The 23,185-nt window shown below is 37.7% G+C and overlaps 1 protein-coding gene across 6 annotated transcripts in view; it reads left to right on the forward strand.

The window, feature by feature from the left end:
* Window positions 1-23,185, forward strand: part of PACC1 (proton activated chloride channel 1) — a 90,021-nt gene that overhangs the window by 13,853 nt on the left and 52,983 nt on the right. For 3 of the 6 annotated variants that reach the window (XM_082306028.1, XM_082306032.1, XM_082306026.1), the window contains exon 1: window positions 16,959-17,311. The exons of the other annotated variants lie outside the window; for them this stretch is intronic. The gene's annotated coding sequence lies outside the window, so the exon portion shown is untranslated. Of the gene's footprint in view, window positions 1-16,958; window positions 17,312-23,185 lie in introns of those variants that run through there. 6 annotated transcript variants of the gene reach the window in all.

Consider the following 23,185-nt stretch of genomic DNA (forward strand, 5'->3'; position numbering starts at 1 on the left):
TCTAGATTATACTGCAGCCAATGTTATGACTGCATTTTTAATTACTGTGAGCTAACATAATTTTTTCCTTTATGAGGACAACTGTTGGAGACACTTCTCTTTTTTTTTTTTTTTTAATTTTTTTATTTTATTGTTTCTGTTGGTCTAAGATAAAAGCCAGTCAGACTAAAGGAGTATAGAAATTTTTATGGAAAAAAAATATGCCGGTGTGAACACATCTTACATGAAAAAAATAGTATGTCAGTTGCACTTCACACTTTTGAAATTCTAGGCAATGATGTACACAAGAGGTTTTAAAGTAAGTTTAAACAGGACCTTATGATGCATGTATCTTGGGTAACTCTGGACTTTCTAAAAGCAAATACTGTGTTACAGAATTATTTTTACACATATGCAGATTTAGTCATGTGTAGATCAACTACAGATAGCTATGTAGATGTTTTGTGGTAGAGAAGTGACATAGCAACCAGTATAGAATATAAAACTGAAATGGGCCATATTGACTTAATCTTCAGTGTTTGACTTACGTTCATAAAGGATTTAGTTAAATCCTTAAATTCACTCATTCTCAGCAGGTAAGAATTAGAGCATTGCTATTTATAATAGCAAAAAAATGGGTTGCTAGAATACTACATGACCTGAAGTTTTCTAGTCTAAATATCATTTAATCTAAATATACTTATCAGTGGCTCAAAAAAAGTTTTATGTTAAATAAAACTGCATAGTCAAAAATCACTTGACTGAGATACAATGTATTTAGTGAACAGCCAATTTAAGACCAATATGAACAACCACCAAAACAGTTGTTTAATGAGGACAGCAGTTCTGCTTTATACGAATGCTCTTCTGGGAGCTGGCACTATACTGAATTTCCTTTAGTTTTCCCATGGTAAAGTGATCTTTCTCTTCCCTTCATGGAGGCACATCTATATCCACTGCCGCCTTCACGAATCTTAGTTTACCTCTTGGCTGCATGCCCTGGGAGGTCCCACTGACATAAGCGGAATATAACTATGCCCTGGAAAAACAGGATTTCTGGGTTCTTGTTTGTTGCCTGTACTGGATGTGCAGTGCCTGTTCTTTCATTGCTCTGAATGCTGAGCAGACATTGCGCTCAAATATTAATCCTGCATAGATACCTCTTCCTCCTAGGTCAGCAGGACTGTTCATGGAAGGGCTCGATACAGTTCTGCATTGCCATTTTCAGTTACTGTTGAAATGGCCATCTCTCTTACCTGATAATGTGAATTTTTCACATGAAATGAGGCGATTCTGTTCTGTTTGATGCTGTCGGTTTAGAATTTAAATATTTTTCTTAATGCAATTCCATATACAAACCACTGTATTCACGTATGTTCTTTACCAAGCTGGTGTTCTAGATGAGCACCGATCATACAGTTTGGTAACAAGTAATTTAATGTATGTGTGTATGAATACATATAAAAATACCATTTATACCTAAATGTAATTTACTGCTATTCCAATGGATTTTATTTTTCTAAATTTTTTATTGGTTGTAAATTAGATTAATTTCTGCAGTTTAATATTTTCTGTATGACTTTCTAATCAAGAGTTGTATCATGCAGAAAAAGAAACCAAGGAAAGTTATTAAAACCCACCTGGCACAGATAATGTATTTAGATTTCCTTGTAGTGGACGTTGCCCCATATTGTCATGTGCAAATGAAACCTTTTTACAACTGATTGATTATTACAATTGCAGAGCGTGTTACAAAAAGAACAGTCATTTACAATAAATCTTTAGTTTTCTTTAGTTTTCAGTCTCATGTTCTAGTAAGACTGTTTGGAAAGAAACCAAGTATTGGGATTTTGTGTGACTCACTGTGGTAGGTAATTCTTAATCTCTGAAGAATATACATTCTACAGTCCTTGGAAAGTACACTGTTGCTTGTATAGGAGGTATTTGAATTGCTTAATGTATGACCGAACACTTGATTAGTAAATAATGCTTTACCTAAGTGAATTTTGCTTACAGAGAAATTCCATGCTAGATACAATACACCACAGACTTAAAAGTAAATGAGAATGTGTTTTGTTTTTCTCAAATCTGTGACCTGGAATGACAGCATAGGAGGGAGTTAAGCTGTGCCAGAAGCTCTTGGTAAAATCCAAAACCACCACAAAATACATCTAGTTTCATGTTTTGTTATGTACTCTGTATGTGAACACGGCTCATCCATGCTTGCAAACCTTTTAAAAAGATGTTACTATTATTACTGATGTGGATGTCTAGAAAATGTGTGCTAAGTAATGTACACAAACATGCAGAGTACATATTTCTGATGTTGAAATAGTGCAGAGTAAATGAAATTGCATGATCTTGCAGCAAGACCAGCAAAAAAGTAATTATTCAGAGGCAGGGTTATGAATTATTTTGGTTGTTTTTTGGCAGAAAACTTGGTGAAGTTAACTTTGTTTCATGAAACAGAAAGTCTGTTTTCGGAATGAGATACATGTTAGATTTTGTAAACTCGTTCACAGTATTTCCTCTCGCTACCAATCATTCTTATATGTTCTAAACTAAACAGTCCAGATTCCAGATGAATGTTGATGTCTACAGCACAAACATCTGTTTTATCATCTTTAGTACTGGTGAGTTATTTCCTCTGTTCAACTCTTGTCTATGGAAAAATTATCCATCTATTAATTAACCAGGTCCCATTATCCCCAGTTACTCTGGCTTCAGCACAGTTCTTCACCATATAAGATTCAATATGGGCATTATTTTAAACCAGACCTTGCTCTGTTAATAACGTTTGAAGTTGCTACTGCTCTTTACAGAAATGTTGTAGGTTTTTCATAGGTGAATGTACTAACTAGGTTCTTACAACCTACCTTACCTAATTTAACCTTCATTTGCTATGTTTTTGACTTATCTGGGTTATCCCTTCTCCTCCTATAATCCTATATATTTGAAAGTTAGCTGTAGAAACCTTTGCTAAATTTCTCATAGTCTGACTTTCTTCATGGAAGTCACATGTCATATTTAGTTGCTTACTTCATTGGGCTTACTTGCTTAAATGCTCTGCTCTATCAGGGTTTAAGTATTTAATCCTTTACTACACTTAAGTATTGCATCACATATATAAGATTAAAAAAGCCAGTGACCAGGCTGGATAATGCTAGGAACCCAATTTTTATATTAATCTGATGAGAGCTGTGAGTTAATGGTAGTGCTCTCAGACAAGTTGATTTTCCCTCCCTGTTTCATTTCTGGTTTGAGCCTTTGAGAGTTTGGATTTTTCTGAAAGGAGCTGAAACCCGGGGTTGTTCTCTGAAGTACATGAAGAAGGCAGGATCAAAGTCTGTAAATAAAAATTCTGCATAGAATCAAATACAAGAATTTTATTAGAATATTTGTTAGAGTTTTGCCTTACAGTTGTGAGATTAAATTCACTCTATCAAATAAGAAACAAATTACAGTCTCCTTAGTGCAAGGATCTGTCATCCTTACATAAAGCATAGATTCAGGTCTTTCTCTAAGTCCATATCCAGTGGTGTTTATCACACTTTTTGAATATATATCAGGAAGGTTATCGTTACACATGCTTTCAAAAAAATTTCCATGTTGCAATGAGCTTGCTGCCAGGCCTCTGACAAAATTAAAGAAATGCGTTCAGCCATATTTATTAATTCAGTAGAATGATATCAGTGATACTGGCTGAGCAAAGTAGAGTCTAACACTCAAGACATTAACGTTTCTCTGACTACAGTGCCTTAATTTTTAATGAAGCCATACTGTTTATTCCAAAACTTCAAGGAATGTCCTCAGTATTGTTTTGAAATTTCCAACTGATTGTGATGGTATATGAAAGATCTGGTTTCTGTTAAGTTTATTTGATTTTACTTCATGTAGCTTATCCCCCTGGAGCATTTCTAGGTAATCAAGCAAAGGAAGTCAGAACACTTAGAACAGAAAAATAGGGGCTTGTGGTTGGGGTGAAGGAATAATGAAAGGCAAGGGAAGTTAGGGTTGATGAAATGGATGGAATTAGGATTGGTGAAATGAGGATTCTCGTAGGATTTTTTTGTTGTCAGAAAATATGATTTTTCAAATGCAAAATGCTTTCTTAGAGTGAAAAGAATTTTTGTCATCTTGTTGAGAAGCAGATGACCTGCTCCATTTTATCTCTGTTTTCCAGCCAAGCAAGCAAAAGCCTGAGGGAGGCATGGAGATATACAGTTACTTTGTTTACTAAAATGCAGCTATTATTTCTTTATTCTCAAGGCCTCCATGTGAGGGAAACTTCCAGATCGGAAGATTGATATTCATTGCTTCACATGTCCCAAACTGAAAAATATTCCACACATGAAGTCTTGTAACATCTTGCAGTAAGACACTTGGAACCAATTTGCACATTGCTCCATATGCAGGGAAGGCTTGTCGAAATACATCTAGCTCCTTGCAGTTTAGTCAAGAATTGTGGAGCTGCATACCTTGTCAATCAATGTTCTGCTATTCCAGTCTCTTTTCCTAGCACAAATGACTTTATGTGGACTGGTTTACCAGTAAGAGTCAGTTGTGTCAGACATGTTTCATATGTCGCATTATTGTTTACTATCGGAAATGATTCACTTCTGACTTCTTGGGTAAAATGAATAGCATTGTTGAAAATGTAAACTGCCTCTGGCTTCACTGTGATAGGCTTGTATGACCATGATCGTGATGACACCTACAGTTTAATAATAATCTCCAGCGATTTGAGCAAGGAATTCTGAGGCTAGGTAAGTTGGAAAATTAAATTATGCCTTTCTTGGTCCTTCTAGATGTAATCAGTTTCTTTCACACATCTACTACTTCTTAAGGATGGTTTATTAATTATATGGAGTTGAAAAGTCAGAGCATTATATAATTCCTTCCTGTTTCAATATTTCACAGTATACAAACGATTGATTGAAAACTTATAGTAAGTTAACAGTACAATTATTCCTTAATGTATATGTTTTCAGGAGTTAAAAAATGTCTATCATCAGCCTCACGCTTAAAAGAGGTGCATGGTGCATATGATTAACTGATAAGGCTCACACAGTTTTTTATCAGTGTGCTTTGATTTTTATCACATTTTCTGTGTCAGGGTCCATTAGCTTAATTAATTAATTAAACTTGGATTAGAAACATCCACTTCACCATGTCTGTGTTCTAGGAATTGGTATTAAATATTCGGTATTTGGGATTCATGCTTCTAGGAAGGTGTAGTGGAAAGCTGTGATACAGAAGTGTCTTTTGGAAAGAAGCCATTTGTGGTCAGTAAAGATTCTTTTCAAGGTTGTTAACCTCTGTATCCTTAAATTATATTTATATAGCTGCCTAAATTATTTCTGCAGTTTCAGTTGGAATATATTCCCCAACCAAAAGAATTGTGTAACACAGCTGTTACCTTTTGCCCCATAGATGCCTACCTTTCAGTTATGGCTGAAGTAATCTCTGGGTAACTTCTAAGACAGTTGCACTAGTTAAAATCTTTCATGTTCATGTGTTTGAATAATAATTAGGTTGCTAGGCTTATTAACATTATTATTACTGCATTTTGTCAAGACACAGGACTGTCATCCAGAAAGTCTATTTGTTGGCTTACAATCTTGTCTAAGGCATATTAGCTTGACAACTGTTTTGTTAGAATTGGAAGTGTATTTGTTGTATTTGCCTATTGTTGCTAAAATGTTAGGCCACGATAAATGCACGGTTTTCTATTACAAATTTTTAAATGTTGGTCTTTTTTTTCTTTTTTAAATGAATGCATGTTATGTGTAACTGAAGATCTATATAATAACTTGTTTTATTTCATTTTCTTTTGACAATGCTCGTATATCATCTTCCTCTCTTAAGTCGTAGTTTCTGCATCAGAATGGCATGTTCACATTTGAAAAGGTTTTCACCAGACTTGCATCTTTTTTCAGAATAATTGTGTCTTACCTGGAACTTGTCTGGTAGCTCCAGAGAACACTAGCATCTGAGCTAAGACAGCACGGTACAGTTTATATCTTTCCAAAGTCCATATTCCTCACTGAAGAACAGTGTCATGATGGTTTTGAGGCTAGCGTGAAATTGGAAGGCTGATTTTTCTGATAAATACCAGGTCCAGATTTGTACAGCGAGTCTGCTTCTTACAGAAATTTGGGTCAGCTCGTCTTGTCTGTCTTTTTGCTGTTATCACAACCCAGGCGTAAGAGACTAGGGACTGATTTTTATCATGCAAGATATGATGGAGTATATCATATGAAGTAGGGTAGTATCATTTTGCTTCTACAAATACGTGTGCTTCGGTGGAGGGACTTGAGAGAACAAGGATAGAAGTTTCCCGTTGAACACAAGAGGAGATAAGCACTTCACTAAGTGCCCAAGCCAACAGCATAATAAAAAAGGAGGCACTTCAGTTTTATAAAGCTCAAATTATCTTTTTAAGAGCAAATTCCAAACTCTGAACCACTGGAGTTTGCGTAGTAAGCGTCACACTGATGTTTTGTACTGCCCACAATGAGATGAACCCACAACTTACAGCATTAGCTACATCTGCCTGTCCTGTGTTTTATTTAAATCTACCTGTCCTGGAAGTGTCTTTTTGTGGGTCTTTTCTCATGCAGGAAAGGAAGTCAGTCTTAATTTTCATACTGTAGGTAGGCTGCCTGTCCTGTCACAGTCATATTGATAGCGGACAGCTGTATCGGGTTTGCCATAGGTGTGCCCATGGATGGTGTTTCTAGGAGGTGCAACATCTGTGGGACTGGAAGGCGTCACCACCTCGCCTGAGGCAACAGTGAAGCGGTTACGTTACGTCACGTTGGTGTGCGCTATGCGTGTCACTTTTCCATATCGCTGATCAAAACTCAGTAGTTTAGCCAGAATCATTTTTAAGCTGCATAAGTAAGAACATTTCTGCGGTGTGCATTTTTAAGTTCTCTTCTAATGGAGACTTATTTTGTCCTTTGCTAGGCCTTTTTATTTTAATGGTTGCAGAGGTTAATGGGATGTCTTGTGTTCAGATTTTAACGCTACCTTTATGTGGCTGCAGAAAATAGCTTAGTGATACAACCCTTATACTTTTAAGCCTGAGGATCCCTGGAAGTATAGGTCAGTTGCAGTATATTAAGGCTCTTCTTCACTCAGAGCCACTAAAATTTTCACCTTTTTTGTGTTTGCATGCAAATAATCATGTATTGTTAGAGTTGCACAATTCTCAACTTTCCCCCCAAGCCTTGTTATGATGTACTGTTGAGCTGAAAATAAGAACCTATGTCCCCCTCCTGGGCTCTGTTCCAGCAGTGCTCAGGTACTCAGGAACAGATGCTTCTTTCTGCTACTGTCTGCTGTTTATTTGCAGTTGTTACTCAGTTCCTTTAAATCACAGCACTAAGATGCCAGCAATCCAGATACCAGAGATTCTGCTTTGTTTCTCCCATAAAGAAATCTGATTTGGCAGTTTTCTGTTCTTTGCCTGGAACTTTTTAAGGCACCTTAATTTTACGTATTTTGGCTTTCTGTAAAATACTTCATATGCTGTAAATGAAGATGTATCATCTCAGAATCAAGAGTCACATGTTTAATTGCAAATGACTTGAGCTTACTGCATTTTGGTGTAATTCCGTGATGTCCTCACCCAAGAAACAGCACATGATTATTTGTAAGCTTGCCATATCTCGGAGGAAATTTGATAAGGCTTTCCGAATCTGCTTTGTAAGGCCAGTAATTGCTGTGATCCAATAAGGGAGCCCTCTGTGGTGGCATCACTCGAGAGAGTAAGCGTGGTGTGACTGCTGCTGGCTTCTCGGATCACGCTGTCTAATGAAAGATTAATGAGGAGATGATGCTTTGTAACAAACATCTAATACTGCCACCAGGTCACAAGTTTGATTTGAACCAATCAATGTAATTCATTCTCCTAAAGGTAGCTAATGATAGCATGCTTATGAGAAATGAAATGGCCTGCAATCTAAGACAGCCTGCTCATTCTTACTGTGTCAGCTTTAAAGAAACAGTATTCATTTTATAATGTCATCTAAACCTGGGAAAGAAAGAAAGAGTTTAAATTCTGAGGGAAAATGTTAAGAAAACTTTTAAAAAATGAAACTCAAGAAAACTGAACTAAGAGAATCCTTAAATAAATTTGAATTAAAACGCAATGAAGCATAAGGGGGGGAAGAAAAAAAAATCTCATATTCTCTGAGTTAGCAGTATCTGAAAGAGAAAAGAGTTTGATTCAGCCTCGGGGTTTAAGGATCAGATGTACATTAATGTCTGTGTTCTTAATCCTAGGAGTGACCCACTCACCTATGAAAGGCAGGGGGTCAAGTCCTCACCTATGTCATATTGACCCATCTGAGGACAGGGGAAGAAACTGGACCATCATTCTTCTGTTCTTGTACTAACAGAGGGACAGATAAGTTTCTGATGTAACCTAGATGAGTTGTTGGGGTTTTTTTAGTTATACTGGCTATATTAATTCCAGAAAGCAAGTACAGGGGACAGAGGAGGGCCTGTATTCAAGTATTTCCCTCAGAGATGATCCTATGAGAGACTGAACATTCTGAGAATTAGAGAGCAGAATGAGGAAACACAAAGGCAAGATTGTCTTCTGAACTTCTTGCTAAAACCTTTGAGCTGGATTTTGCATTCTTGCTTCTAAGTAATATTGTGCTGTGAAAGTGGTGACAGTGAGTTACTGTAGCTACACATGGCATAGGATACTGTAAAATATGAATAACAGAGCTTGACTGTTGAGCTCTTGATTATAAGACTTCAGTTTTCCAAGCTGCAGAGTGGGAAATCGCTACTTTTCTCTTAAAAAAAAAAGTTCAAATTTTCTAATGAAAGATTCTGATTTTCATAGCAAAATAGTATTGCTGTCCTCTAGGTATATATAGGACCATACTGACCTGGCTCCAGTTACTTCTTAGGTACAAAGTAATATTTAAAAAACCCATGAAAATTTATTTCCTAAATGAAAATAGTATTTGCTTAATATTTAGGATACTTGCCTGTTTGGTACTTTCTTTCTGTCTAGATTGGCAACATCATAAACTTTGTAAATGTTAGCATTATTTTCATTAACAATGTTATGTTCCTAATACCTGGAACAAATTGAAACTGTCACTAAAAATATCAATTTGTCATCAAAATATCAATACTAGATCTAGAAAAGACATTAAAAGCCAGGAGAATTTTCATGCTAACATCATTTTCCAGGAGCACAGGTGTACCAAAACACTCCCTTGCAGTGAGTAAGCAGTCTGTTTGGTGAGTAAGCCACTTCTAAAGCAGTGAATAGCAATTCTAATAGCAATTTCAGACTCTTATTTTGCTACTTTTACACAGTTGTAAGAAAGATATATATTGTCATTACATGACATTTCTTAATGTTTAGCTTTCTAGTTTTCATCATACAGTAGGGGTGAAAACAAATTAATCAACCCTAGCTGCAATTTGAGAATCTTTGCTACAGTCACTGAAGCAATATCTTTATTTGATTTCTTCGCCTCTGTATTGATTGCATTTTCCTTCCAGACTGCACTGTGATCAATTGATATTGTGTTTCTTGGATTAACTTGGATTTCTCATCTTTTCTATTTCCATTTCCATTTCCTTTTTTCTATTCCAGTAAGTGCTTTAAAGTTTTAAATGTTTAAATAGACCCTCTTTCCCATAAAGCTTGGAATTTGCCAGGATCCTTTCCTAGAAGAGGAGCATAGTCTAATGATCAACACACACTTGGGAGATGGACACTAGCTGATTTACTTTTGTGGCTTTAGGCAGGTCTCTAAACTACCTACTAGGAGAGCCATGAGGATTAATTGAAATGCTTAACATTATGTCTGACTTTAAGACTACTGTACATCTACTGCCAGCCTTGAAAACAAAGTCTGTGATGTTAGTATGGGAAACAGTGTTTTTTCAGTGATCTTGCCTGAAGAATGACAGTAAGATTCCTGATTCCAGCAATACAAATTCATAATTGCACAGACTTTCTTTTCATGATGAAATCAAACTCTGTCATTCCTGTTTCTCCTTGGTAACTGATATTTCTGCTAAAATTTCCTGTAGCTCTCAGAGAATAACAGAAGTTTGTCTATATTTGTGAGGATTGTGTTGAAATAAATTTCAGTCGTTGCTATCCATAGTCCTGGAACAGAAGATGAAAAAAGGAGACATTCGGACGAAAAACATGCTAAAACTGGTGTCTAGAGAAAAAAGCAGTACATAATGCTGGTCAGTTTAAATTGTAATTATTTACACATGAAGGATATTGTAAAGGAAACATTCATAGTAGTGAATTTTGTCAGCTTGTTAATAGTTTGATCAGACTTGTCTTTCATAGCAGACATTTTATCTACGTCTTTAGCATTTATTTTATTTTTATTACTGTGTTGCCTGGGAGCTCAAGTCAGACTTTTCTGTAATTGCTCTATTTTGGTTTAATTTTCCTTGAATATGAGTGACAAGACCTTACATGTAATATGTTTCACTCTGATTAGCACTTTGTATCCTAACATTAATACTTCTCTGTCTTTCCTGGTAACATCTCACCTAGAGTATCTTAGTGCTATCTGTGCTGCATCACAGTGATTGCTCATAGTCATCCTCTGATGGACTAATACACCCTCTTCTTTCTCCTCATTTGTTATTTCCAACTTGTCACAGGAATTCTTACTCCGATGTGTATGACTATGCACTTTATCTAATTTCATTCTGTTTCTGTTACTGCAGTTACCCGTTCTCCTTTGGTGTGGAATAAAGTCTTTCTTTGTAGTAACAGTTTATCACAGACCTAATTTCCGTGCCAAGGTCACAAGGGAAAATATTAAGTATGTCCCAAGACAGATGCTTGAGGAATTACCTTAACAGTTTCTCTCCAGTCTGATACTTTCAATTGTTTTCTCTTTAGCCAGTGCTGTAGAAATACAAGGACACATGTTCCAAATTTTCCTGTTAAGTTTATACATGGATCTTAGATTGTATAAATCATACTAAAGTGTGAAAATGTATCCCCCAACAGTGATTAGAAAAGTCTCTAAGAGGTTCCAGACGTTCTTCAGATATTTGCAAAGCAGCTCCACTCAGACCACTGTGCCAGCACTAAAATTTCCAAGCCGAACATCACATTTAAGAAGACGTCCCTCCAATTGTTACTTGCTCTGACTCTGCCCCCATGTAACCAGGGCTGTGCTTTGGAGCTGCCAGTGGTGGCACGTGTTTCTGAGCACCTTTCACTAGCAGAACAAGCCAGTGTTTGTCAGTAACTGGAGTTCCAAGTTGTGGCATTCATATGCATGTGCTCAGGGCTTTATTCGGTCATGTCTTGAACACTGCCAAGGATGGAGACTACACAGCCTCTTTGGACAACCTGCTCCAATGCTTGGCTGGCGAAAAAGTTTATCCCCATATCAAGTTGGAGCCTTTCTTGTTTCAATTTGTCCTTTTGTGTCTCATCCTTTTGCCACACAGTGTGGAGAAGAGCCTGGCTCCATCTTCTTGGTAACCTACTCACAGGTATTGAAAAGCTGCCATTAGGTCCTCCCAAAGCCACCTCTTCTCCAGGCTGAACAAGCCCACTTCCCTCAGCATCTCCTCACTCAGCCTCTGCTCTAGCCCCCTGACCATCTTGGTGGCCCTTCAGTGAATTCACTCTTTTTTCATCAACCTTTTCCTCATACTGCGAGGCCCAAAACTGGGTGCAGTATTCTCGATGCAGTATTCTCAATAGTCGAAAGTGTGCTGAGTGAAGGGGGACAATCACTTCTCATGATCTACTGGCTGTGTGCCTGGTGGTACAGCCCAGGATGTTGTTGCTTTTCTTTGCTGCCAGGGCACACTGCTGGCTCATGTTGTTGCTGCCAGTGTCCCCAGCTGCCCAGCCAGTTGGTCTCCAGCCTGTACTGCTGCATAGCGTTTTTCCTTCCCAAGTGCAAGACTTTCATTTGTCCTTGTTGAATTTCATAATTTCATATCAGCCCAACCCTCTAGCCTATCTAGGGCCCTTTGACTGATTGCCCTGCTCTTGAGCATATTTGACTGGTCTGCCCAGTTTGGTGTCACCTGGGAACTTGGTGAGAGCACACTTCACTGCCTCCTCCAGGTCACTGATAGATGTAAAACAGCAATGGTCCCAGTATAGACCTTTGCAGTGGTCCACTTGTTACAAGCCTCCAGGCTGAGGGCAACCCATTAACCACTACCTTCTGAAACCAACTATCCAACCAGGTTTTTTACCCATTACATCAATTCATCAATGTCAGTTTTTTAATTATTTTTGCTAATTCAGTTATTACATTAAGTAACATTTTATCGTAGAAATGCATTTAAGCCATGATAGCCAGGAACCAAGATAGTCTGGAGAACAGAAAGCTGTGGATAATACTACTGCTTTTAAATCTAAACTTTAAAACATAAATTGATTTCATTTATTCTTAGCTGATCCTGAGCTAAGAAGTCTCTGAAACTGGATGCTCAGTGGAGCGCAGTGTAGAGGCACCCAAGCTGGTGCATTATAATAATTTATAATGGTATCCTGAATCTAGTGAGGCTCATTAACTGAGATAAGAGCTGTGTGAACCATGTTACTTCTGAACTCAGGCTTGCTTGAGAATCATTATAGTCATATTTGTGTGCTGTTGCTTAGGCATGGTGCACTTAAGCTAGCGTGCACATTACTATTTTAAGTATCCCTGCACCTGTGTCCTGATTTATCTGCAAAGTAGGTAGCCCACCCAGAAATTTGACGGAGTTATTGGCTATGGGGCTGACAATGGGGTCTCTTACTAACTAGGTAGTTGAGCCTGAGCATATGTCTTTAGTTCATATTTTCCAAGGCAACCTCCTGCTTGGATTTTGCACGTGATTTGGCAAATATAAATTGAGTCATTTGGTAAGTTTGTTATCTGATGTCATTCACAAATTAAGCAGATGTTTAAATGATCCTGTTTACCTTTATAGTTATTTGCAATTGCAGAATAAATGGTGAGGCAAGAACCCCTTTAAAACTAGGCCCTGAATGTTTTGGTCTTGATTTTGTTTCAGTTGAAACTTCTGAAGAACTTTCCACTCATGTCAATGGGAATGAGGTGGGGCATGTCTATAGAATAAAGACATTATGTCGGCTGGTAGTGGTGCAATGTGTGTGAATAAAAATGGTTTATCTCACTAACTGTTAAGAGGTTTGCCTGAAATCGCTTTTAGTAACCTTTTTTTATTCTCTATACAGTAAAGTATGTAATTAGGGAACACGCTATACAGCAAACTCAGTTTGAAAAATTGATTTTTAAAGCATAAAAGAGGCAGTGACTGAAGTCCTGCCAGGCTCTATCGAATACTCACATGTATTATATTGTAAACATAATACGATTATACTGTATGTTGTCATAATAATTGGCAGTGGTATTAGAGTCAGTCATTGAGTGCTTTGTTCATGTGGTAATAGATGACAAGGGCTACAATGTTTGTTGGCAGCAAACTTGTTTTCCTTTCTGGTTTTCTCAGTAAATTGGTTTCAAAATAGTTTTGTGGGTTTTTTTTTTAAACTGACCATCTTAGGATCCAGATGGCTTTATCTCTCTTTAATGAGATTTGGGACCTTCTCCTTAAAAGTGGTGTTCACTCAGTGCTGCCACAAAGGCTGCATTCTTCACTTTCCTTAAAGCATGGCGCTGTGACAACAGAGATAGGAAAGACTTAGTAGCGATCAACAGCGCAGAGGGGTGGGTTAAGTCAGATTCATTAGGATCCAGGGCTGAAAGGTAGCATGAGTTAGGACAGAACATAGAAACTGAGTCTGGAGGCCAGCGAATAATTTTAGATTACTGGGTAGGAGCAGCTTATCCATTAGTCTCTGTAGGCTTGATTCTGTAATCCTAACTCGTGCAAGCCATGTCACTGGGTTCCACCGGGCTGCCATGTGATGGGAGCTATTCGTTGTGAGTAAGCGTAGCAAAACTGCTCCACTTATTTGCAAGGTCCTGAAAGGGCAGCCAGGAGAGATAACAACTGGGAAAGGGGCATTTTTGCTGCTGAAAGTTCAAGACATTTGTTACTGAGTTAGTTGCTGGAGTTTTACAGGACAAGGCCCTCTTAAAATGATTTCTTTTAAGATCCAGACCATATGTATGACAGGGCTGTGCAGGATCCTGAAAGGCAGTTTGTGGTGGCTTCTGGCATTCGCAGTAGGCATGCTTTTCAGATATGATGGAGTGAATTTTGCCCAATACAAGTTTAACAGCTGAAAAAAAAGGTTGCCTGTAGCAGCTTTTCATCTTCCATCAAATTCAGACTATAAGCCTCGACTACTTAGCTTCAGATTCCTGCGAAATCAGCACCAACACACACCCTATGCATCACCATTCTTTCACCTTTACGTATATCATTCGGTTTTTGCCAGTTTGAGTCAGCTCTCGCTGACTTCAGTTGCACATGATATAGCCATATGCTCCCACCTTCCCAGGCTTCCATGCCTTTTCTTGTACTGTTCATGTGCCTGTCCTGCCTATCCCTGTCTCAATCATTTTCCATCTCATTTCATGTTGTGTACCACTCTCCATCTCAAAGTCCATTTGTGTCTGTCTTCATTCTTGGTGTTATTCTTTAATGCCTGATTCTTTTTCAGTAGTCTCCTTTGGATTACCCGCTGCAGAGTATGCCACCTGCACGTATCTCTAATTCTGCCAGCAGAACAGGAGTTGCTATATAATCAGTTCTACAAGAAAGTCTTGTCCCTACAAAGCAGGCATAACGTTATTCTGTTTTGCACTGATGGCTTTCACTCTGGCTTGCACATTGGCTTTCTTTGTTGACCACACAGGTATTCTGAATCTGCCCGGGTAGTTATACAGAAGGGATGGTATTTAGCTGCCATGAGATGTGTCTACCTGTAGTCAGCATTTAGAAACACTGTGTATCTGCAAGTGAAGAACAGCACCTTTTGTTGAATCTTCAGAGGGAAATGGAAATTGGTAGAATACTTGCCCAAAGTGATATTTATCATGGCCTCTATCACTCTTTTACCTCTTGAAAATGCTAGCAGATGTGTGATCCCCTACGTGGTGTGGTGCAGTATGGGGTACATTAGCCCAGTACTGAGTCATAGGGAAAAGGGGCATCCGTTTGAACCACTAATACAATATCTTAGTTCTTTAGGGATCTCCTGTCCAGGGATGTCCTTCTATAACTGTGTTTAGTTTGTGAACATCTTTTAAAAATCACCACTCAAAATGGTTTAGTAATTTAAGACTGTGTTGAAAAACAAATTAAATAGTTGTTAAATGTAGTGTCTCTAATTTCCAGTTAGAAAGCACAAAAATTAATATTGTAATGTTTTTTCAACATTGTAAGGTTTTTATTTACCTGCTGGGATATCATCTGGTATCTGGTGAAATTGCTGCGGTTTTTCCTCACTAAGATGTAGCGAGATGTGCATGTGTATATTCTAATGCACAGTGGATTCTCAACTCAGGTATAATCATTGCAAACTACAGCTGTTCCAGCTGCTTTTTTCCTCAATATTCTGATTGTTAATTATGTGGCTAATCAGCATTTTAAAACAAAATTTGCACATAGAGAGTCTATTCATCCAGTGGGGACATGCTAACAGGTTCTCTCCCTACACAAGTGCTCTGCACAGTAAAACATGCTATTAGCTGCCTGGGATCAAAACAGAATCAGAACAGGAGCACACAAGGTAGCTGAAAATTGTTTTTTCAAAACTGCTATGAATTTGGTGTGGTGTACTTTACACCCTGTGAGGGGAAATCTGTTCATGCAACAGTGCCCAGTACTGTAATTGGGACTGATTTAGCTTGCATTTTAACCATGTAAAAAAAAAAATCCTGATGTCTCCAGTTTTCTGTGACTTTTGTCCACTGCTGCTTTAGCAGTCAAGCTCTTTAGACCATGAAAAATCTTGAAGGCACGGCTGTCTTTAGCCACACCTCTTTCTCTGAAGGGACTGGCAAAATCTGATAGAAAGGTTTCCTGTACTAGAGCCAGTAACCAGAAGTTGGTCCTGTTTATATCCTCTAGACTGGAAAATTCAGAAAAGGGTCGGATTGACGTTCCTGATATTCTAAGGTAATGTGCTTGAAGGCGCACAACAACCTAGCCTTAGGAAAATACACTCTGTTTACAGCTTTTTTTGTACCTTGTACCAAAGAAGGAAAGGAGCACACGGAGACAGCTTTTCCTTGATGAGTCATCTTCTTCCTTACAATTGTCCCTTTGATAAAAGTATTTGCAAAGAGGCTTAAAGCTGTTTTCTTCGAAGTGACACCATTTATTAGAAAACTGAAAGATCATGAGTTAGCTTCTGCTTCTTGCACATTGATAAATTTACCCCTATCTTGCTTCGGAGACAACTCAAAGGGCAAATGCAGAGTTTGTAAGCATGGGTGCTGCACCACTTTGGAGTCATGCTAAACTCTTTGTACTTCATAGTACCCTACCTTTTCAACAAGTACTGTGGAAAACGTTGGCTGTTACCCTTTAAACAGTATTTCCATTTCTCGTGATCGTCTGTCCCAGAGCAAAGTTCAGTGGCTTGAGGAAGTATTGTTTAAGTGCAATTGATCTAAAAATATATCAAAAGGAAAACAACTGTATATGAACAAATTATGGAGAGGCTTTTTATAGCCTTGTTGATGTCTGTAAATACATAAAACAAGGAAGCAGCAGCTTATGACATGGTTATTTCTGGGAAAGCGGAAGGTCTGACTGTCATTATTACACCATGCACAGAGCCAAGCACTTGCTCCTGAAGAAATCGTGAGTGGAATTAAGAACCCCAAAATTAGAAAATTAGAACTATTTCCATAGTCTTATGAACTCTTTGCTCCAGATCTTGCCTCTGCAGATCAATGACAAATCACATATTAGTGTCAATGGGATCAGCTTAGGATTTTTGCTTCCCTCTCCCCCTACATTTTCTTTAAACAAAACCCTTTTATTTTCCTTTCCAAGGAATACCCGTTCTGACGATGAGCCTGAGGATCTGACGAGCTTTAGTGATTTCTGGCAGACCTCAACATAGAGTATTCCAAAATTAGTGGTGTCAGCTCACTTCTTCAGAAGTGAGAGTAAAATATATTTACTATATCCAGAGGGGAAAAAAAAAAGCTAGAAGGAACTACTAAGTCAGTTAATTTGCTCTCTGTATCATAGGTCATTATTATCCAGTTACCTCTGTATAGAATATTTTGTGTTCAACTGCAGTACTAAGCATCCAAATACATGCTGAGCCACAACACTCGACAAGGTATCCAGACTTGAAGACCTCAAGAACTATAGATGCCATTGAGAATTCCCATGGTAATTTGAGGTATAAATTACTTGTTGTTTAATATGGCGTGTTTCCTATCTGAACTTTGTGTTTATGCTGAAGAACCCTCTAAGAGCCAGTATCTTCTGTGATATATTAAGTCAAGCTAGTTAATAACGTTAACAAGTGAACTTTAAGTCTTTCCTTCAAACATGTCACTGTAAGACATTTTCCTCTTCAAATAATTTTGGCTGTTTTTTTATATTCTGTTTTGAAAACATTCTTTCTAAAATGTGAAACTTGGTGTGGTGTTCCACTGCAGGTTTTACCAGTGTTGCATATAGTTGTATAAAGCTGTTTTGCTTTTGTATCTATACACAAAAGGGATCATATTAGGGTTTTTTTTGCTGCAATGTCAGCTGTTTGTCACCTGTAATCCTTGGTACCTTTCAGACCATGTGTTTTCCAGGGAGGAGATGTGGCTGCTAGTGGAGCTTTTAGTTCTAATCCCTTTGCATTTGGCTGCATTAAGACATGTTTAATTAGAACAGGCTTAGTTTATTAAGTGATTCAAATTGGTCTACACGGCTATGTTCAGCTTTCATCCCCACAATTTTATTAATCTCACAAATCTTATTATCATGGATGTATATATTTATTTCCAAATCACTGCTGATTTATATTTATTTCCAAATCACAAATGATAAGCCCTAAAGTTTGTTACAAGTCTTCATTCACTATTACTTTGTTAGATCTTTCAATTTTCAGTCCATTTAACACATTTTACTGATATTGTGTTGTGCAGGTTTTCATAATGAGAATGTCATACACTATTAAGTCAACTGCTCTCCACAAACATATTACAGATATACCATTACTTTCATCAGCCAAACATCTGTCTCATCAAACAATGCAATAACTTTATTTTACAAGATCTATTTGCCACAAAACTGGGTTGACTGATATTAATTATGTTCCGGTACTTTAATTCTTTATTAATTTTATAACAGCTTTATTACCTGGAAGTAACGTCAGACTAACTATCCATTAGCTCTCTGAGTCATCTGCTGGCCTTTGTTATTATTGGCACAACATTAGCACTTTTCCAGTCAAATGGAATTTCCCTGGAATGCCTTAATTTATTAAAATAAACATGATTAGTTCTCACGCCTTCTCAGTCTTAGTTCTTAGGTGTGAGGCAGATGGATTGGCTGATTTTAAAATGTTTATTTCTAGTACCTGTTGTATAACATCCTGCTTGGTTACTAAGGGACTGGAAAATAGTTCGACATCATCATGTGACATAACATCTGTCCAAATATGGGATAGAAATACTTCTAAAAATTTCTGTCTCTCCTGCATCACTATTAAAAATTTTATCATTTACATCTGGCAGAAGGTTTATATAACTGATAGGACTATTGTAGTCGTGATACTTTTTTTTTTTTTTTTAATTCTTCATGTTACGTTGGTCCTGTCAGCGGTGGACTTTCCGCTAATGTTTCTAGCTTGCCTTATCGATTTTTTTTTTTCCCTTCGTAACTCCTAATTCATATGGATTATTACTGTTTCTTTTCATCTTCATTTATTATATAGTACTTTTTATTACAAACTACTGCTCACACTTGAGTAGTGAAAGAAGACCCAATTTTGAGCCAAAATTATCTTCTCCTTGACTGTGGAATTACAAATTCTTGACCATCCTAAGAGTTCTTCTTAAAGAAACTTTTCACTTTTGACTTTCCCACATCAATTTCAATCATCATTTTAATTACTCTGCTAGGATATTGAAGTTGCAGGTTACTGACAATTGTAACACGTACCATGCTCATGGCTTTATGCAGCAGTGTCTCCCTCAGCTCTCCTACTCATTTTGCCCTCTTAGTGTGGTTTTTTTTTTTAGCATTTAAATCAGGTGAATCATTGCACAATGTTCACTAATAATAATGACATCATTCTTTTGCATTAGTGATAATTTTCTGTTCTCCGACTTATTACCTCTTCCAATCTCAATACATAAAGGCCTGAAAAATATCTTTTAATACTCTTTGCCATGCTAATTCAATTTCTTCAGGGACTGTTTGAGCATGTACTATATTTGCCTTCTTACTAACTTCCTCAGGTGTTGCTACTTTAACATTCTCCTGCCTACTCCAGCTTATCTCCAGATCAGAAAGAGGTAACACTTGCAGTGTCCTCTTTTAGAGTTTTTCTAAGAGGTAAGATTACCATAGGGAGTGGATTTTCATAAAAGCCCTGTTAATGAAGTCTTCCCAAGTCATGCACTTGTTTGTCTGTTATCCATCTGACCATACTTACTCTGAGGATAATGCCATCTGTCCAAGAAGTGATGCTGCAAAAAGGAGATTTCAGATGTATTTCATCACAACATATTATGTTCTCTATGGAAAATTTTCACCAGCGTGACTTCCACAGTGGTATACCAGGAGAAGCCAAAAATAAATCTCTTTTTTTTGATGGTCTTATACAGCAGGCCTTCCTTTTAATTTTGTGCATTTTGCCTCTGTGACTCGGACTCCTGCATATCTAGAGGATGTGTCAGCTTTTTATTCCAAACTAGCGTGTGTTTTTCTTTCTTGTTTTAGAATAGCGTATAATAAATTCAATGGGATGATACAAAGGGTGTTGAGGGAACTATAGCATCCAGCTGGTTTGTTAGTGATGTTAAAGGCTGCTTTCCAGTAGAGCACTGTGTATTTTGCCGTGAGCATTCAGATTTGGTCAGCATTCAGAAACAAGAGCCATTCGGAGGAGATAGATAAACAGAAAACGTGGCTTAGACATACCTCCTTGCTTTAGCATTTTAAATCCAATGCCTTCCAAGGGCAGTGCCCTGAGCACAGCTCTCCCTTCTGACTTCCTCTTTCCTCCCTGAAATAGAATAATCATCACTGTAGGTTCTCCTGTCTGCAGCAGGTACTCCCAGCAAAAACTGTTTCCTTAATGTTGCAATTAAGCCTTTTTAGTAATATTCCTGCTTAAACCTGCCAGTTAGCACAGACTAGAGAGGAAGCTGGAAGTAAAGAATCCTTTCTTTCAGTACGTTTTCCTATCTGAGAACAGAATACTTGATAGATGGATGAGCAGAGAGGACAAGGCAGCTGACGACATTCAGCTGCACCTCTTCTTCCATGGCTTTTCAGTCTGGTTTATAACTCAGGAAGGAGAGGAACAATAAGCAAGTGGAATTAGAATATACAAAGAATTTTAAACGCAGGCTTTTCTTTTCCTAATTCCTAGCTATTTTGTACTCTGTTAAAATGGTCATCTTCTTACACAGATTTCATCTGATATTTTCCAGTGATAGCGACTCAAAACCTACTGATGCCAGTGTCACACGTTTAAGCGGTGGTCTTGATATGATTTGTCTAGATCATGTTGCTAAATAAATCTTTAGATCTCATGAGTACATGAATTTATGTACATTTATTTATTTATTTAAGAACATTTATTTCCTTCCTGAATGAAGATCATAGAAGTACTTTCTGTAAAAGCCAGTACAGTCCTACTGTAGTAGCAGTGTTATAGCTGACATGATAAATGCAGAAAAAGTACTAGGAAAGAGTCACAGTGGCTGAGCTACAGAGTCTTTCTGAATTCAGACTTGTTTGCATGTTTTGAAGGAGAAAATTAAATTGTCACATGGTTGCTGATTACATAGTGACTGAATTGTTTCAAACTACGTGTGCTTTGGGAGATAAGAGTCTGCAGCGGGGAAATCCCCAGCATGTGACTGGTACAGCTGTGTTTGATAGTGTGATTAAGCTTTACAGCAGACCTGAGTATTTCACCATGTTGCATCTGTACCTGTGGGTGTCTGCCTGTTGCAGCATTCGAGTAACTGCCAAACATTCCCAGTCTTTCAGAATTTGCATCAGCATGTGAACATCGAGCTGCTTGAACTGTGCTAATCTTTTGCTGGTAAAGCAATGGGGAAACAGAGTACCAAGTGCAGCGAAGAAGCAAATTTCTCTGTAAGGGTGAATACAGTACCTTTAAGTCATCTGCATTTGTGCCATCCTGCCAAAGGACATAAATAAATGGTTAGGAAAAGGGGAAGCTTGGACTTCTGCTTTTCTTCGAGCTATTTTTATGCTTATCCATCCCCATCTTGTTCCTATGTTTCCTCCTCCTGTGGCATCTTGTCAGCAATTGAGATGATGAGTTGTTTGGGATAGGAGCTCTTTGTTACTTACTGGTACACTGCAAAGGATGATAGGACCCAATTCCTTACGAGGTTTATAAGGTTTTTTATAATATAAACCTGTGATTTCAACTAATTGTTGGTTGGTTGACTCATTTTGACCCACTGTGTTCTCTAATACGTAGAAGCGTTAGGCAGTGGGTCATGCAAACTGTCACCGCATTCACATGGGAAAAGGAAGATGCTGTACTGTGGTTTTGAAGTGACCCCTTGGAGAGTTGCAAAACAGGCCTTTAGCTACATGGTTGGAAATTTGAATCATTAACAATTGCAAAGCATCACTGTGATGACTTTACCTGGGAAATAGTCAAACTTTTCCACAATTCTGCCACGCCCTGGAGATTTTCTAACACACCGTGGGCTCTGCTGTCTCTCCCAGATATGAACTCATGGCACAACCTGGTAGTGAGCAGCAAGCTCCATGATATTCCGAGAAACCATCTCTCCTGGGTTTTAGGGTACCAATTGTATGGTCCCTAGAATACTGTGATCTCTGACCAGAGTGAGCTACTAAGAAATAATTGATCTGATTTAGGGGAAAAAAAAAAACCCAAAACCAGTGCACTGAAGCATCAGTTTACAAAGTTTTATATATGGTGAGAAAATTGTACTATTTTTCACCGTTTGTAAAATATTTGCAGCATAGTGTCCCTTGAAAATACATTGAGCCTTTGCTTCTCAGATTTATCATATGTTCCTTTTATATGTAGGATGTCCTGTTAGAATCCCTTGTAGCTTTGATCTTGCTCCTCTATCTCAAAACTTCTGGCTTTGGGTTTGGATTATAATGGTGCTGCTTCAGTCTTCCTGCCAAAGCTTTGCAATACATTTAAACTATGTTTTCCTCTTGATGTGTATCACCTTATGTTTCTAGAGACCATATTTTCTCTGATAGTTAATTAATTGTTTCAAAATGCCTAATGGGGTGAGATATTGCTAGTAGGTGCTTGAGAGGATTTTGGTCTAGTGTTTAATTTTATACCTGCAATTTCTCATACATTGCGGTGAAAAGATCTGTGGTAAAATGCTGTAGCATGTTGACCTTGTCTTCCCTGATTCTAAGTGTAAGCTGTTTGTAGACAAAATTTAATGTTTGTGCTCAGGGTTGCTTGTTATCAGCATTACATTGTAAGTGGCAGAAAGGAAAGTTAGTTGTACAGATAAATGTCACTTTTAAAATACAGAACTAGATTCTCTATCTGCAGATTGGTATATTATTTATTCATATAACATTGTTTCTTTTTATAATTTTTTTTTTTTAAATTATCCCTTTGCAAGGCCTCTGGGGCCTGATAGGTCAAAAGCCTAGGTATTCTCTGCCGTCACTCATTTCATAACGAAGAGCAACCTGTGCCTTAGTTGATCTGGTTAATTAGTCAAAGGATAGCAAGAGATGACACAAATGTTTGATAGAGCATGTAGTAAGGATTAGCACAACAGCAAAAAATCATGAGATGAGCTATTATTATTCCCCTAATTTGTTGGTTCCTGATTTCCGAATGTTATATATATTTCTCTGTATTGTGTTTGAGGAAGTAGTCAGATGAAAGGTCACAACTGTTTCATGAAAGTGGGTGAATCATATACTGATTCACTGCGTACAGGCAGCGTATGCTCAATGTATTTGGACTGTGCATTCCTTTATTAGTTTGCCATCTGTTCTACTGTGGGAGCCAATTTAAAAGAGATGAATTGGCCTGCAAATCAGT

Source organism: Platalea leucorodia (assembly GCF_965183815.1).
Source record: "Platalea leucorodia genome assembly, chromosome: 3".
NCBI lineage: Eukaryota > Metazoa > Chordata > Aves > Pelecaniformes > Threskiornithidae > Platalea > Platalea leucorodia.